Below are 14,115 nucleotides of genomic sequence, written 5' to 3'. Positions count from 1 at the left end.
TATTCCTAGGCAGTCTCCCATCCAAGTACTAATTCAGGCCCAACTCTGCTTAGCTTCTGAGATCAGACGGATCAGGCGTGAACAGGGTGGTATGGCCGTAAGCGTAAAGCTGCTGCAAAAGCCCCCTATTTTAAGGTGAGGCACACTCAAGCCATTATACTAGATAAGTAATGAATGAAATACAAAAAAAAATACTTTAAAATGAGCTACATTAAAGAGATAAGAGCATTTAGTTAAGTAGTTAAAAATAGTCAAACTCTCTTTAAAGAACGGCTACTTTAAAGGCAATTGATTTAAATAAGCAGTAAGGGAAAGCAAAGAGCTGGTCAAACTTTGACCACACTAAGGGCCAGTGTATTAGATAAGTAGTAGTGAAAACTCCAAAACTTACAGCACCTGGTATTCCTAGGCAGTCTCCCATCCAAGTACTAAACTAGGCCCAACTCTGCTTAGCTTCTGAGATCAGACGAAAGATCAGGCGTGAACAGGGTGGTATGGCCTGTAGCTAAAGCCACAAAAGCCCCCTATTTTAAGGTGAGGCACACTAAGTGCCATTATACTAGATAAGTAATGGATGAAATAAAAAAAAAAATAAATACTTCAAAATGAGCTACATTAAAGATAAGAGCATTAGTTAAGTAGTTAAAAACAGTCAAACTCTGTTTAAAGAACAGCTACTTTAAAGGCAATTGAATTAAATAAGCAGTAAGGAAAAGCAAAGAGCTGGTCAAACTTTGACCACACTAAGGGCCAGTGTATTAGATAAGTAGTGAAAAACTCAAAAACTTACAGCACCTGGTATTCCTAGGCAGTCTCCCATCCAAGTACTAACTAGGCCCAACTCTGCTTAGCTTCTGAGATCAGACGAGATCAGGCGTGAAAAGGGTGGTATGGCCGTAAGCGCAAGCTGCTGCAAAAGCCCCCTATTTTAAGGTGAGGCACATTAAGTGCCATTATACTAGATAAGTAATGAATGAAATACAAAAAAATACTTCAAAATGAGCTACATTAAAGATAAGAGCATTAGTTAAGTAGTTAAAAACAGTCAAACTCTGTTTAAAGAACAGCTACTTTAAAGGCAATTGAATTAAATAAGCAGTAAGGAAAGCAAAGAGCTGGTCAAACTTTGACCACACTAAGGGCCAGTGTATTAGATAAGTAGTGAAAAACTCAAAAACTTACAGCACCTGGAATTCCTAGGCAGTCTCCCATCCAAGTACTAACTAGGCCCAACTCTGCTTAGCTTCTGAGATCAGACGAGATCAGGCGTGTACAGGGTGGTATGGCCGTAAGCGAAAGCTGCTGCAAAAAGCCCCCTATTTTAAGGTGAGGCACACTAAGTGCCATTATACTAGATAAGTAATGAATGAAATACAAAAAAAAACTTCAAAATGAGCTACATTAAAGATAAGAGCATTAGTTAAGTACTTAAAAACAGTCAAACTCTGTTTAAAGAACAGCTACTTTAAAGGCAATTGAATTAAATAAGCAGTAAGGGAAAGCAAAGAGCTGGTCAAACTTTGACCACACTAAGGGCCAGTGTATTAGATAAGTAGTGAAAAACTCAAAAAACTTACAGCACCTGGTATTCCTAGGCAGTCTCCCATCCAAGTACTAACTAGGCCCAACTCTGCTTAGCTTCTGAGATCAGACGATCAGGCGTGAACAGGGTGGTATGGCCGTAAGCTAAAGCTGCTAAAAAGCCCCTATTTTAAGGTGAGGCACACTAAGTGCCATTATACTAGATAAGTAATGAATGAAATACAAAAAAATACTTCAAAATGAGCTACATTAAAGATAAGAGCATTAGTTAAGTAGTTAAAAACAGTCAAACTCTGTTTAAAGAACAGCTACTTTAAAGGCAATTGAATTAAATAAGCAGTAAGGGAAAGCAAAGAGCTGGTCAAACTTTGGCCACACTAAGGGCCAGTGTATTAGATAAGTAGTGAAAAACTCAAAACTTACAGCACCTGGTATTCCTAGGCAGTCTCCCATCCAAGTACTAACTAGGCCCAACTCTGCTTAGCTTCTGAGATCAGACGAGATCAGGCGTGAACAGGGTGGTATGGCCGTAAGCTTAAAGCTGCTGCAAAAAGCCCCCTATTTTAAGGTGAGGCACACTAAGTGCCATTATACTAGATAAGTAATGAATGAAATACAAAAAAATACTTCAAAATGAGCTACATTAAAGATAAGAGCATTAGTTAAGTAGTTAAAAACAGTCAAACTCTGTTTAAAGAACAGCTACTTTAAAGGCAATTGGATTAAATAAGCAGTAAGGGAAAGCAAAGAGCTGGTCAAACTTTGACCACACTAAGGGCCAGTGTATTAGATAAGTAGTGAAAAACTCAAAACTTACAGCACCTGGTATTCCTAGGCAGTCTCCCATCCAAGTACTAACTAGGCCCAACTCTGCTTAGCTTCTGAGATCAGACGAGATCAGGCGTGAACGGGGGGTATGGCCGTAAGCTAAAGCTGCTGCAAAAAGCCCCCTATTTTAAGGTGAGGCACACTAAATAAGTAATGAATGAAATACAAAAAAAAAAATACTTCAAAATGAGCTACATTAAAGATAAGAGCATTAGTTAAGTAGTTAAAAACAGTCAAACTCTGTTTAAAGTACAGCTACTTTAAAGGCAATTGAATTAAATAAGCAGTAAGGGAAAGCAAAGAGCTGGTCAAACTTTGGCCACACTAAGGGCCAGTGTATTAGATAAGTAGTGAAAAAACTCAAAAACTTACAGCACCTGGTATTCCTAGGCAGTCTCCCATCCAAGTACTAACTAGGCCCAACTCTGCTTAGCTTCTGAGATCAGACGAGATCAGGCGTGAACAGGGTGGTATGGCCGAAGCTAAAGCTGCTGCAAAAAGCCCCTATTTTAAGGTGAGGCACACTAAGTGCCATTATACTAGATAAGTAATGAATGAAATACAAAAAAAAACTTTCAAAATGAGCTACATTAAAGATAAGAGCATTAGTTAAGTAGTTAAAAACAGTCAAACTCTGTTTAAAGAACAGCTACTTTAAAGGCAATTGAATTAAATAAGCAGTAAGGGAAAGCAAAGAGCTGGTCAAACTTTGACCACACTAAGGGCCAGTGTATTAGATAAGTAGTGAAAAACTCAAAACTTACAGCACCTGGTATTCCTAGGCAGTCTCCCATCCAAGTACTAAACTAGGCCCAACTCTGCTTAGCTTCTGAGATCAGACGAGATCAGGCGTGAACAGGGTGGTATGGCCTTAAGCGAAAGCTGCTGCAAAAGCCCCTATTTTAAGGTGAGGCACACTAAGTGCCATTATACTAGATAAGTAATGAATGAAATACAAAAAAAAATACTTCAAAATGAGCTACATTAAAGATAAGAGCATTAGTTAAGTAGTTAAAAATAGTCAAACTCTGTTTAAAGAACAGCTACTTTAAAGGCAATTGAATTAAATAAGCAGTAAGGGAAAGCAAAGAGCTGGTCAAACTTTGACCACACTAAGGGCCAGTGTATTAGATAAGTAGTGAAAAACTCAAAACTTACAGCACCTGGTATTCCTAGGCAGTCTCCCATCCAAGTACTAACTAGGCCCAACTCTGCTTAGCTTCTGAGATCAGACGAGATCAGGCGTGAACAGGGTGGTATGGCCGTAAGCGAAAGCTGCTGCAAAAAGCCCCCTATTTTAAGGTGAGGCACACTAAGTGCCATTATACTAGATAAGTAATGAATGAAATACAAAAAAAAAAATACTTCAAAATGAGCTACATTAAAGATAAGAGCATTAGTTAAGTAGTTAAAAACAGTCAAACTCTGTTTAAAGAACAGCTACTTTAAAGGCAATTGAATTAAATAAGCAGTAAGGGAAAGCAAAGAGCTGGTCAAACTTTGACCACACTAAGGGCCAGTGTATTAGATAAGTAGTGAAAAAACTCAAAAACTTACAGCACCTGGTATTCCTAGGCAGTCTCCCATCCAAGTACTAACTAGGCCCAACTCTGCTTAGCTTCTGAGATCAGACGAGATCAGGCGTGAAAGGGGTGGTATGGCCTTAAGCAAAAGCTGCTGCAAAAGCCCCTATTTTAAGGTGAGGCACACTAAGTGCCATTATACTAGATAAGTAATGAATGAAATACAAAAAAAAATACTTCAAAATGAGCTACATTAAAGATAAGAGCATTAGTTAAGTAGTTAAAAACAGTCAAACTCTGTTTAAAGAACAGCTACTTTAAAGGCAATTGAATTAAATAAGCAGTAAGGGAAAGCAAAAGAGCTGGTCAAACTTTGACCACACTAAGGGCCAGTGTATTAGATAAGTAGTGAAAAACTCAAAACTTACAGCACCTGGTATTCCTAGGCAGTCTCCCATCCAAGTACTAACTAGGCCCAACTCTGCTTAGCTTCTGAGATCAGACGAGATCAGGCGTGAACAGGGTGGTATGGCCGTAAGCTAAAGCTGCTGCAAAAGCCCCCTATTTTAAGGTGAGGCACACTAAGTGCCATTATACTAGATAAGTAATGAATGAAATACAAAAAAATACTTCAAAATGAGCTACATTAAAGATAAGAGCATTAGTTAAGTAGTTAAAAATAGTCAAACTCTGTTTAAAGAACAGCTACTTTAAAGGCAATTGAATTAAATAAGCAGTAAGGGAAAGCAAAGAGCTGGTCAAACTTTGACCACACTAAGGGCCAGTGTATTAGATAAGTAGTGAAAAACTCAAAAACTTACAGCACCTGGTATTCCTAGGCAGTCTCCCATCCAAGTACTAACTAGGCCCAACTCTGCTTAGCTTCTGAGATCAGACGAGATCAGGCGTGAACAGGGTGGTATGGCCGTTAGCAAAAGCTGCTGCAAAAAGCCCCCTATTTTAAGGTGAGGCACACTAAGTGCCATTATACTAGATAAGTAATGAATGAAATACAAAAAAATACTTCAAAATGAGCTACATTAAAGATAAGAGCATTAGTTAAGTAGTTAAAAACAGTCAAACTCTGTTTAAAGAACAGCTACTTTAAAGGCAATTGAATTAAATAAGCAGTAAGGGAAAGCAAAGAGCTGGTCAAACTTTGACCACACTAAGGGCCAGTGTATTAGATAAGTAGTGAAAAAACTCAAAAACTTACAGCACCTGGTATTCCTAGGCAGTCTCCCATCCAAGTACTAACTAGGCCCAACTCTGCTTAGCTTCTGAGATCAGACGAGATCAGGCGTGAACAGGGTGGTATGGCCGTAAGCAAAAGCTGCTGCAAAAGCCCCTATTTTAAGGTGAGGCACACTATGCCATTATACTAGATAAGTAATGAATGAAATACAAAAAAAAAAACTTCAAAATGAGCTACATTAAAGATAAGAGCATTAGTTAAGTAGTTAAAAACAGTCAAACTCTGTTTAAAGAACAGCTACTTTAAAGGCAATTGAATTAAATAAGCAGTAAGGGAAAGCAAAGAGCTGGTCAAACTTTGACCACACTAAGGGCCAGTGTATTAGATAAGTAGTGAAAAACTCAAAACTTACAGCACCTGGTATTCCTAGGCAGTCTCCCATCCAAGTACTAACTAGGCCCAACTCTGCTTAGCTTCTGAGATCAGACGAGATCAGGCGTGAACAGGGTGGTATGGCCGTAAGTTAAAGCTGCTGCAAAAAGCCCCCTATTTTAAGGTGAGGCACACTAAGTGCCATTATACTAGATAAGTAATGAATGAAATACAAAAAAAAAAAAATACTTCAAAATGAGCTACATTAAAGATAAGAGCATTAGTTAAGTAGTTAAAAACAGTCAAACTCTGTTTAAAGAACAGCTACTTTAAAGGCAATTGAATTAAATAAGCAGTAAGGGAAAGCAAAGAGCTGGTCAAACTTTGACCACACTAAGGGCCAGTGTATTAGATAAGTAAGTGTGAAAAACTCAAAACTTACAGCACCTGGTATTCCTAGGCAGTCTCCCATCCAAGTACTAACTAGGCCCAACTCTGCTTAGCTTCTGAGATCAGACGAGATCAGGCGTGAACAGGTGGTATGGGCCGTAAGCTTTAAAGCTGCTGCAAAAGCCCCTATTTTAAGGTGAGGCACACTAAGTGCCATTATACTAGATAAGTAATGAATGAAATACAAAAAAATACTTCAAAATGAGCTACATTAAAGATAAGAGCATTAGTTAAGTAGTTAAAAACAGTCAAACTCTGTTTAAAGAACAGCTACTTTAAAGGCAATTGAATTAAATAAGCAGTAAGGGAAAGCAAAGAGCTGGTCAAACTTTGGCCACACTAAGGGCCAGTGTATTAGATAAGTAGTGAAAAACTCAAAAACTTACAGCACCTGGTATTCCTAGGCAGTCTCCCATCCAAGTACTAACTAGGCCCAACTCTGCTTAGCTTCTGAGATCAGACGAGATCAGGCGTGAACAGGGTGGTATGGCCGTAAGCTAAAGCTGCTGCAAAAAGCCCCCTATTTTAAGGTGAGGCACACTAAGTGCCATTATACTAGATAAGTAATGAATGAAATACAAAAAAAAAAATACTTCAAAAATGAGCTACATTAAAGATAAGAGCATTAGTTAAGTAGTTAAAAACAGTCAAACTCTGTTTAAAGAACAGCTACTTTAAAGGCAATTGAATTAAATAAGCAGTAAGGGAAAGCAAAGAGCTGGTCAAACTTTGACCACACTAAGGGCCAGTGTATTAGATAAGTAGTGAAAAAACTCAAAAACTTACAGCACCTGGTATTCCTAGGCAGTCTCCCATCCAAGTACTAACTAGGCCCAACTCTGCTTAGCTTCTGAGATCAGACGAGATCAGGCGTGAACAGGGTGGTATGGCCGTAAGCAAAAGCTGCTGCAAAAAGCCCCTATTTTAAGGTGAGGCACACTAAGTGCCATTATACTAGATAAGTAATGAATGAAATACAAAAAAAAAAAATACTTCAAAATGAGCTACATTAAAGATAAGAGCATTAGTTAAGTAGTTTAAAACAGTCAAACTCTGTTTAAAGAACAGCTACTTTAAAGGCAATTGAATTAAATAAGCAGTAAGGGAAAGCAAAGAGCTGGTCAAACTTTGGCCACACTAAGGGCCAGTGTATTAGATAAGTAGTGAAAAACTCAAAAACTTACAGCACCTGGTATTCCTAGGCAGTCTCCCATCCAAGTACTAACTAGGCCCAACTCTGCTTAGCTTCTGAGATCAGACGAGATCAGGCGTGAACAGGGTGGTATGGGCCGTAAGCTAAAGCTGCTGCAAAAAGCCCCCTATTTTAAGGTGAGGCACACTAAGTGCCATTATACTAGATAAGTAATGAATGAAATACAAAAAAATACTTCAAAATGAGCTACATTAAAGATAAGAGCATTAGTTAAGTAGTTAAAAACAGTCAAACTCTGTTTAAAGAACAGCTACTTTAAAGGCAATTGAATTAAATAAGCAGTAAGGGAAAGCAAAGAGCTGGTCAAACTTTGGCCACACTAAGGGCCAGTGTATTAGATAAGTAGTGAAAAACTCAAAAACTTACAGCACCTGGTATTCCTAGGCAGTCTCCCATCCAAGTACTAACTAGGCCCAACTCTGCTTAGCTTCTGAGATCAGACGAGATCAGGCGTGAACAGGGTGGTATGGCCGTAAGCTAAAGCTGCTGCAAAAAGCCCCTATTTTAAGGTGAGGCACACTAAGTGCCATTATACTAGATAAGTAATGAATGAAATACAAAAAAAAATACTTCAAAATGAGCTACATTAAAGATAAGAGCATTAGTTAAGTAGTTAAAAACAGTCAAACTCTGTTTAAAGAACAGCTACTTTAAAGGCAATTGAATTAAATAAGCAGTAAGGGAAAGCAAAGAGCTGGTCAAACTTTGGCCACACTAAGGGCCAGTGTATTAGATAAGTAGTGAAAAACTCAAAAACTTACAGCACCTGGTATTCCTAGGCAGTCTCCCATCCAAGTACTAACTAGGCCCAACTCTGCTTAGCTTCTGAGATCAGACGAGATCAGGCGTGAACAGGGTGGTATGGCCGTAAGCTAAAGCTGCTGCAAAAAGCCCCTATTTTAAGGTGAGGCACACTAAGTGCCATTATACTAGATAAGTAATGAATGAAATACAAAAAAAAACTTCAAAATGAGCTACATTAAAGATAAGAGCATTAGTTAAGTAGTTAAAAACAGTCAAACTCTGTTTAAAGAACAGCTACTTTAAAGGCAATTGAATTAAATAAGCAGTAAGGGAAAGCAAAGAGCTGGTCAAACTTTGACCACACTAAGGGCCAGTGTATTAGATAAGTAGTGAAAAACTCAAAACTTACAGCACCTGGTATTCCTAGGCAGTCTCCCATCCAAGTACTAACTAGGCCCAACTCTGCTTAGCTTCTGAGATCAGACGAGATCAGGCGTGAACAGGGTGGTATGGCCGTAAGCTAAAGCTGCTGCAAAAAGCCCCTATTTTAAGGTGAGGCACACTAAGTGCCATTATACTAGATAAGTAATGAATGAAATACAAAAAAATACTTCAAAATGAGCTACATTAAAGATAAGAGCATTAGTTAAGTAGTTAAAAACAGTCAAACTCTGTTTAAAGAACAGCTACTTTAAAGGCAATTGAATTAAATAAGCAGTAAGGGAAAGCAAAGAGCTGGTCAAACTTTGGCCACACTACTAGGGCCAGTGTATTAGATAAGTAGTGAAAAACTCAAAAACTTACAGCACCTGGTATTCCTAGGCAGTCCCATCCAAGTACTAACTAGGCCCAACTCTGCTTAGCTTCTGAGATCAGACGAGATCAGGCGTGAACAGGGTGGTATGGCCGTAAGCTAAAGCTGCTGCAAAAAGCCCCTATTTTAAGGTGAGGCACACTAAGTGCCATTATACTAGATAAGTAATGAATGAAATACAAAAAAAAAAAAATACTTCAAAATGAGCTACATTAAAGATAAGAGCATTAGTTAAGTAGTTAAAAACAGTCAAACTCTGTTTAAAGAACAGCTACTTTAAAGGCAAAATTGAATTAAATAAGCAGTAAGGGAAAGCAAAGAGCTGGTCAAACTTTGACCACACTAAGGGCCAGTGTATTAGATAAGTAGTGAAAAACTCAAAAACTTACAGCACCTGGTATTCCTAGGCAGTCTCCCATCCAAGTACTAACTAGGCCCAACTCTGCTTAGCTTCTGAGATCAGACGAGATCAGGCGTGAACAGGGTGGTATGGCCGTAAGCTAAAGCTGCTGCAAAAAGCCCCTATTTTAAGGTGAGGCACACTAAGTGCCATTATACTAGATAAGTAATGAATGAAATACAAAAAAAAAAATACTTCAAAATGAGCTACATTAAAGATAAGAGCATTAGTTAAGTAGTTAAAAACAGTCAAACTCTGTTTAAAGAACAGCTACTTTAAAGGCAATTGAATTAAATAAGCAGTAAGGGAAAGCAAAGAGCTGGTCAAACTTTGACCACACTAAGGGCCAGTGTATTAGATAAGTAGTGAAAAACTCAAAACTTACAGCACCTGGTATTCCTAGGCAGTCTCCCATCCAAGTACTAACTAGGCCCAACTCTGCTTAGCTTCTGAGATCAGACGAGATCAGGCGTGAACAGGGTGGTATGGCCGTAAGCTTAAAGCTGCTGCAAAAAGCCCCCTATTTTAAGGTGAGGCACACTAAGTGCCATTATACTAGATAAGTAATGAATGAAATACAAAAAAATACTTCAAAATGAGCTACATTAAAGATAAGAGCATTAGTTAAGTAGTTAAAAACAGTCAAACTCTGTTTAAAGAACAGCTACTTTAAAGGCAATTGAATTAAATAAGCAGTAAGGGAAAGCAAAGAGCTGGTCAAACTTTGACCACACTAAGGGCCAGTGTATTAGATAAGTAGTGAAAAACTCAAAAACTTACAGCACCTGGTATTCCTAGGCAGTCTCCCATCCAAGTACTAACTAGGCCCAACTCTGCTTAGCTTCTGAGATCAGACGAGATCAGGCGTGAACAGGGTGGTATGGCCGTAAGCCAAAGTTGCTGCAAAAAGCCCCCTATTTTAAGGTGAGGCACACTAAGTGCCATTATACTAGATAAGTAATGAATGAAATACAAAAAATACTTCAAAATGAGCTACATTAAAGATAAGAGCATTAGTTAAGTAGTTAAAAACAGTCAAACTCTGTTTAAAGAACAGCTACTTTAAAGGCAATTGAATTAAATAAGCAGTAAGGGAAAGCAAAGAGCTGGTCAAACTTTGGCCACACTAAGGGCCAGTGTATTAGATGAGTAGTGAAAAAACTCAAAAACTTACAGCACCTGGTATTCCTAGGCAGTCTCCCATCCAAGTACTAACTAGGCCCAACTCTGCTTAGCTTCTGAGATCAGACGAGATCAGGCGTGAACAGGGTGGTATGGCCGTAAGCTAAAGCTGCTGCAAAAGCCCCTATTTTAAGGTGAGGCACACTAAGTGCCATTATACTAGATAAGTAATGAATGAAATACAAAAAAAAAAAAAACTTCAAAATGAGCTACATTAAAGATAAGAGCATTAGTTAAGTAGTTAAAAACAGTCAAACTCTGTTTAAAGAACAGCTACTTTAAAGGCAATTGAATTAAATAAGCAGTAAGGGAAAGCAAAGAGCTGGTCAAACTTTGGCCACACTAAGGGCCAGTGTATTAGATAAGTAGTGAAAAACTCAAAACTTTACAGCACCTGGTATTCCTAGGCAGTCTCCCATCCAAGTACTAACTAGGCCCAACTCTGCTTAGCTTCTGAGATCAGACGAGATCAGGCGTGAACAGGGTGGTATGGCCGTAAGCTAAAGCTGCTGCAAAAAGCCCCCTATTTTAAGGTGAGGCACACTAAGTGCCATTATACTAGATAAGTAATGAATGAAATACAAAAAAAAAAATACTTCAAAATGAGCTACATTAAAGATAAGAGCATTAGTTAAGTAGTTAAAAACAGTCAAACTCTGTTTAAAGAACAGCTACTTTAAAGGCAATTGAATTAAATAAGCAGTAAGGGAAAGCAAAGAGCTGGTCAAACTTTGGCCACACTAAAGGGCCAGTGTATTAGATAAGTAGTGAAAAACTCAAAAAACTTACAGCACCTGGTATTCCTAGGCAGTCTCCCATCCAAGTACTAACTAGGCCCAACCCTGCTTAGCTTCTGAGATCAGACGAGATCATCAGGCGTGAACAGGGTGGTATGGCCGTAAGCTAAAGCTGCTGCAAAAGCCCCTATTTTAAGGTGAGGCACACTAAGTGCCATTATACTAGATAAGTAATGAATGAAATACAAAAAAAAAAAAAAAAATACTTCAAAATGAGCTACATTAAAGATAAGAGCATTAGTTAAGTAGTTAAAAACAGTCAAACTCTGTTTAAAGAACAGCTACTTTAAAGGCAATTGAATTAAATAAGCAGTAAGGGAAAGCAAAGAGCTGGTCAAACTTTGACCACACTAAGGGCCAGTGTATTAGATAAGTAGTGAAAAACTCAAAACTTACAGCACCTGGTATTCCTAGGCAGTCTCCCATCCAAGTACTAACTAGGCCCAACTCTGCTTAGCTTCTGAGATCAGACGAGATCAGGCGTGAACAGGGTGGTATGGCTGTAAGCTAAAAGCTGCAAAAAAAGCCCCTATTTTAAGGTGAGGCACACTAAGTGCCATTATACTAGATAAGTAATGAATGAAATACAAAAAAAAAAAAAATACTTCAAAATGAGCTACATTAAAGATAAGAGCATTAGTTAAGTAGTTAAAAACAGTCAAACTCTGTTTAAAGAACAGCTACTTTAAAGGCAATTGAATTAAATAAGCAGTAAGGGAAAGCAAAGAGCTGGTCAAACTTTGACCCACACTAAGGGCCAGTGTATTAGATAAGTAGTGAAAAACTCAAAAACTTACAGCACCTGGTATTCCTAGGCAGTCTCCCATCCAAGTACTAACTAGGCCCAACTCTGCTTAGCTTCTGAGATCAGACGAGATCAGGCGTGAACAGGGTGGTATGGCCGTAAGCTAAAGCTGCTGCAAAAAGCCCCTATTTTAAGGTGAGGCACACTAAGTGCCATTATACTAGATAAGTAATGAAATGAAATACAAAAAAAAACTTCAAAATGAGCTACATTAAAGATAAGAGCATTAGTTAAGTAGTTAAAAACAGTCAAACTCTGTTTAAAGAACAGCTACTTTAAAGGCAATTGAATTAAATAAGCAGTAAGGGAAAGCAAAGAGCTGGTCAAACTTTGACCACACTAAGGGCCAGTGTATTAGATAAGTAGTGAAAAACTCAAAACTTACACAGCACCTGGTATTCCTAGGCAGTCTCCCATCCAAGTACTAACTAGGCCCAACTCTGCTTAGCTTCTGAGATCAGACGAGATCAGGCGTGAACAGGGTGGTATGGCCGTAAGCTAAAGCTGCTGCAAAAGCCCCCTATTTTAAGGTGAGGCACACTAAGTGCCATTATACTAGATAAGTAATGAATGAAATACAAAAAAATACTTCAAAATGAGCTACATTAAAGATAAGAGCATTAGTTAAGTAGTTAAAAACAGTCAAACTCTGTTTAAAGAACAGCTACTTTAAAGGCAATTGAATTAAATAAGCAGTAAGGGAAAGCAAAGAGCTGGTCAAACTTTGACCACACTAAGGGCCAGTGTATTAGATAAGTAGTGAAAAACTCAAAAAAACTTACAGCACCTGGTATTCCTAGGCAGTCTCCCATCCAAGTACTAACTAGGCCCAACTCTGCTTAGCTTCTGAGATCAGACGAGATCAGGCGTGAACAGGGTGGTATGGCCGTAAGCTAAAGCTGCTGCAAAAAGCCCCTATTTTAAGGTGAGGCACACTAAGTGCCATTATACTAGATAAGTAATGAATGAAATACAAAAAAAAAAAAATACTTCAAAATGAGCTACATTAAAGATAAGAGCATTAGTTAAGTAGTTAAAAACAGTCAAACTCTGTTTAAAGAACAGCTACTTTAAAGGCAATTGAATTAAATAAGCAGTAAGGGAAAGCAAAGAGCTGGTCAAACTTTGACCACACTAAGGGCCAGTGTATTAGATAAGTAGTGAAAAACTCAAAAACTTACAGCACCTGGTATTCCTAGGCAGTCTCCCATCCAAGTACTAACTAGGCCCAACTCTGCTTAGCTTCTGAGATCAGACGAGATCAGGCGTGAACAGGGTGGTATGGCCGTAAGCTAAAGCTGCTGCAAAAAGCCCCTATTTTAAGGTGAGGCACACTAAGTGCCATTATACTAGATAAGTAATGAATGAAATACAAAAAAAAAAAAATACTTCAAAATGAGCTACATTAAAGATAAGAGCATTAGTTAAGTAGTTAAAAAGTCAAACTCTGTTTAAAGAACAGCTACTTTAAAGGCAATTGAATTAAATAAGCAGTAAGGGAAAGCAAAGAGCTGGTCAAACTTTGGCCACACTAAGGGCCAGTGTATTAGATAAGTAGTGAAAAACTCAAAAACTTACAGCACCTGGTATTCCTAGGCAGTCTCCCATCCAAGTACTAACTAGGCCCAACTCTGCTTAGCTTCTGAGATCAGACGAGATCAGGCGTGAACAGGTGGTATGGCTGTAAGCTAAAGCTGCTGCAAAAAGCCCCCTATTTTAAGGGTGAGAGGCACACCATGCACACATTATACTAGATAAGTAATGAATGAAATACAAAAAAAAAAATATCAAAATGAGCTACATATTAAAGATAAGAGCATTAGTTAAGTAGTTAAAAACAGTCAAACTCTGTTTAAAAAGAACAGCTACTTTAAAGGCAATTGAACTTAATAAGCAGCAAGAAAAGCAAAGAGCTGGTCAAATCCTTGACCACACTATGAACCAGAGTATTAGATAAGCAGTGAAAATCCTCAAAAAACTTACACAGCACCTGGTATTCCTATAGGCAGTCTCACCCAAGTACTAATCCAGGCCTAACTCTGCTTGGCCTATGAGATCAGGCCGAGATCAGGCGTGAACCAGGTGGTGCTTGGGCCGTAAGCTTAAAGCTGCTGCAAAAACAAGCCTCTGAATATTTTAAGGTGAAGTACACTAAGTGCCATTATACTAGATATGTTAATGAATGAAATAATAAAAAAAAAAAAAACTTCTGAAATGAGCTACATTAAAATATAAGAGCATTGGTTAAGT

The 14,115-nt window shown here is 38.3% G+C and overlaps 20 non-coding genes and 14 pseudogenes across 20 annotated transcripts; all 34 read right to left on the bottom strand.

The window, feature by feature from the left end:
- Positions 1-384: 384 nt before the first annotated feature.
- LOC122336371 lies at positions 385-507 on the bottom strand (annotated as a pseudogene).
- A 276-nt stretch (positions 508-783) lies between these two features.
- LOC122336418 lies at positions 784-902 on the bottom strand. Its single transcript, XR_006249256.1, has one exon. It is a non-coding gene; the product is annotated as a 5S ribosomal RNA (ribosomal RNA).
- A 273-nt stretch (positions 903-1,175) lies between these two features.
- LOC122336404 lies at positions 1,176-1,294 on the bottom strand. The gene has a single exon (XR_006249242.1). It is a non-coding gene; the product is annotated as a 5S ribosomal RNA (ribosomal RNA).
- A 276-nt stretch (positions 1,295-1,570) lies between these two features.
- LOC122336340 lies at positions 1,571-1,687 on the bottom strand (annotated as a pseudogene).
- A 271-nt stretch (positions 1,688-1,958) lies between these two features.
- Positions 1,959-2,077, bottom strand: LOC122336410. The gene has a single exon (XR_006249249.1). It is a non-coding gene; the product is annotated as a 5S ribosomal RNA (ribosomal RNA).
- Positions 2,078-2,352: 275 nt separating this feature from the next.
- On the bottom strand, positions 2,353-2,470 carry LOC122336345 (annotated as a pseudogene).
- Positions 2,471-2,735: 265 nt separating this feature from the next.
- LOC122336335 lies at positions 2,736-2,854 on the bottom strand (annotated as a pseudogene).
- A 273-nt stretch (positions 2,855-3,127) lies between these two features.
- Positions 3,128-3,247, bottom strand: LOC122336341 (annotated as a pseudogene).
- Positions 3,248-3,521: 274 nt separating this feature from the next.
- On the bottom strand, positions 3,522-3,640 carry LOC122336409. Its single transcript, XR_006249248.1, has one exon. It is a non-coding gene; the product is annotated as a 5S ribosomal RNA (ribosomal RNA).
- A 280-nt stretch (positions 3,641-3,920) lies between these two features.
- Positions 3,921-4,039, bottom strand: LOC122336347 (annotated as a pseudogene).
- A 275-nt stretch (positions 4,040-4,314) lies between these two features.
- On the bottom strand, positions 4,315-4,433 carry LOC122336408. The gene has a single exon (XR_006249247.1). It is a non-coding gene; the product is annotated as a 5S ribosomal RNA (ribosomal RNA).
- A 274-nt stretch (positions 4,434-4,707) lies between these two features.
- On the bottom strand, positions 4,708-4,826 carry LOC122336420 (annotated as a pseudogene).
- Positions 4,827-5,102: 276 nt separating this feature from the next.
- LOC122336407 lies at positions 5,103-5,221 on the bottom strand. The gene has a single exon (XR_006249246.1). It is a non-coding gene; the product is annotated as a 5S ribosomal RNA (ribosomal RNA).
- Positions 5,222-5,493: 272 nt separating this feature from the next.
- LOC122336393 lies at positions 5,494-5,612 on the bottom strand. Its single transcript, XR_006249230.1, has one exon. It is a non-coding gene; the product is annotated as a 5S ribosomal RNA (ribosomal RNA).
- Positions 5,613-5,895: 283 nt separating this feature from the next.
- Positions 5,896-6,014, bottom strand: LOC122336352 (annotated as a pseudogene).
- A 275-nt stretch (positions 6,015-6,289) lies between these two features.
- LOC122336406 lies at positions 6,290-6,408 on the bottom strand. The gene has a single exon (XR_006249245.1). It is a non-coding gene; the product is annotated as a 5S ribosomal RNA (ribosomal RNA).
- A 281-nt stretch (positions 6,409-6,689) lies between these two features.
- LOC122336405 lies at positions 6,690-6,808 on the bottom strand. Its single transcript, XR_006249243.1, has one exon. It is a non-coding gene; the product is annotated as a 5S ribosomal RNA (ribosomal RNA).
- Positions 6,809-7,087: 279 nt separating this feature from the next.
- On the bottom strand, positions 7,088-7,207 carry LOC122336432 (annotated as a pseudogene).
- Positions 7,208-7,482: 275 nt separating this feature from the next.
- On the bottom strand, positions 7,483-7,601 carry LOC122336403. The gene has a single exon (XR_006249241.1). It is a non-coding gene; the product is annotated as a 5S ribosomal RNA (ribosomal RNA).
- Positions 7,602-7,877: 276 nt separating this feature from the next.
- LOC122336402 lies at positions 7,878-7,996 on the bottom strand. The gene has a single exon (XR_006249240.1). It is a non-coding gene; the product is annotated as a 5S ribosomal RNA (ribosomal RNA).
- Positions 7,997-8,269: 273 nt separating this feature from the next.
- On the bottom strand, positions 8,270-8,388 carry LOC122336401. Its single transcript, XR_006249239.1, has one exon. It is a non-coding gene; the product is annotated as a 5S ribosomal RNA (ribosomal RNA).
- A 276-nt stretch (positions 8,389-8,664) lies between these two features.
- LOC122336325 lies at positions 8,665-8,781 on the bottom strand (annotated as a pseudogene).
- A 282-nt stretch (positions 8,782-9,063) lies between these two features.
- LOC122336400 lies at positions 9,064-9,182 on the bottom strand. Its single transcript, XR_006249237.1, has one exon. It is a non-coding gene; the product is annotated as a 5S ribosomal RNA (ribosomal RNA).
- Positions 9,183-9,459: 277 nt separating this feature from the next.
- Positions 9,460-9,578, bottom strand: LOC122336399. The gene has a single exon (XR_006249236.1). It is a non-coding gene; the product is annotated as a 5S ribosomal RNA (ribosomal RNA).
- Positions 9,579-9,854: 276 nt separating this feature from the next.
- LOC122336398 lies at positions 9,855-9,973 on the bottom strand. Its single transcript, XR_006249235.1, has one exon. It is a non-coding gene; the product is annotated as a 5S ribosomal RNA (ribosomal RNA).
- A 275-nt stretch (positions 9,974-10,248) lies between these two features.
- LOC122336397 lies at positions 10,249-10,367 on the bottom strand. Its single transcript, XR_006249234.1, has one exon. It is a non-coding gene; the product is annotated as a 5S ribosomal RNA (ribosomal RNA).
- Positions 10,368-10,645: 278 nt separating this feature from the next.
- On the bottom strand, positions 10,646-10,764 carry LOC122336429 (annotated as a pseudogene).
- Positions 10,765-11,045: 281 nt separating this feature from the next.
- LOC122336426 lies at positions 11,046-11,167 on the bottom strand (annotated as a pseudogene).
- A 282-nt stretch (positions 11,168-11,449) lies between these two features.
- Positions 11,450-11,568, bottom strand: LOC122336411. Its single transcript, XR_006249250.1, has one exon. It is a non-coding gene; the product is annotated as a 5S ribosomal RNA (ribosomal RNA).
- A 282-nt stretch (positions 11,569-11,850) lies between these two features.
- Positions 11,851-11,969, bottom strand: LOC122336396. The gene has a single exon (XR_006249233.1). It is a non-coding gene; the product is annotated as a 5S ribosomal RNA (ribosomal RNA).
- A 274-nt stretch (positions 11,970-12,243) lies between these two features.
- Positions 12,244-12,364, bottom strand: LOC122336339 (annotated as a pseudogene).
- Positions 12,365-12,640: 276 nt separating this feature from the next.
- Positions 12,641-12,759, bottom strand: LOC122336395. Its single transcript, XR_006249232.1, has one exon. It is a non-coding gene; the product is annotated as a 5S ribosomal RNA (ribosomal RNA).
- A 280-nt stretch (positions 12,760-13,039) lies between these two features.
- On the bottom strand, positions 13,040-13,158 carry LOC122336394. Its single transcript, XR_006249231.1, has one exon. It is a non-coding gene; the product is annotated as a 5S ribosomal RNA (ribosomal RNA).
- Positions 13,159-13,436: 278 nt separating this feature from the next.
- On the bottom strand, positions 13,437-13,554 carry LOC122336330 (annotated as a pseudogene).
- Positions 13,555-14,115: the final 561 nt, after the last annotated feature.

This window comes from Puntigrus tetrazona, unplaced genomic scaffold (genome assembly GCF_018831695.1).
Source record: "Puntigrus tetrazona isolate hp1 unplaced genomic scaffold, ASM1883169v1 S000000964, whole genome shotgun sequence".
Taxonomy (NCBI): Eukaryota; Metazoa; Chordata; class Actinopteri; order Cypriniformes; family Cyprinidae; genus Puntigrus; species Puntigrus tetrazona.
Note: the sequence above shows the minus strand (reverse complement) of the source record. Positions and strands in the feature narration are given on the sequence as shown.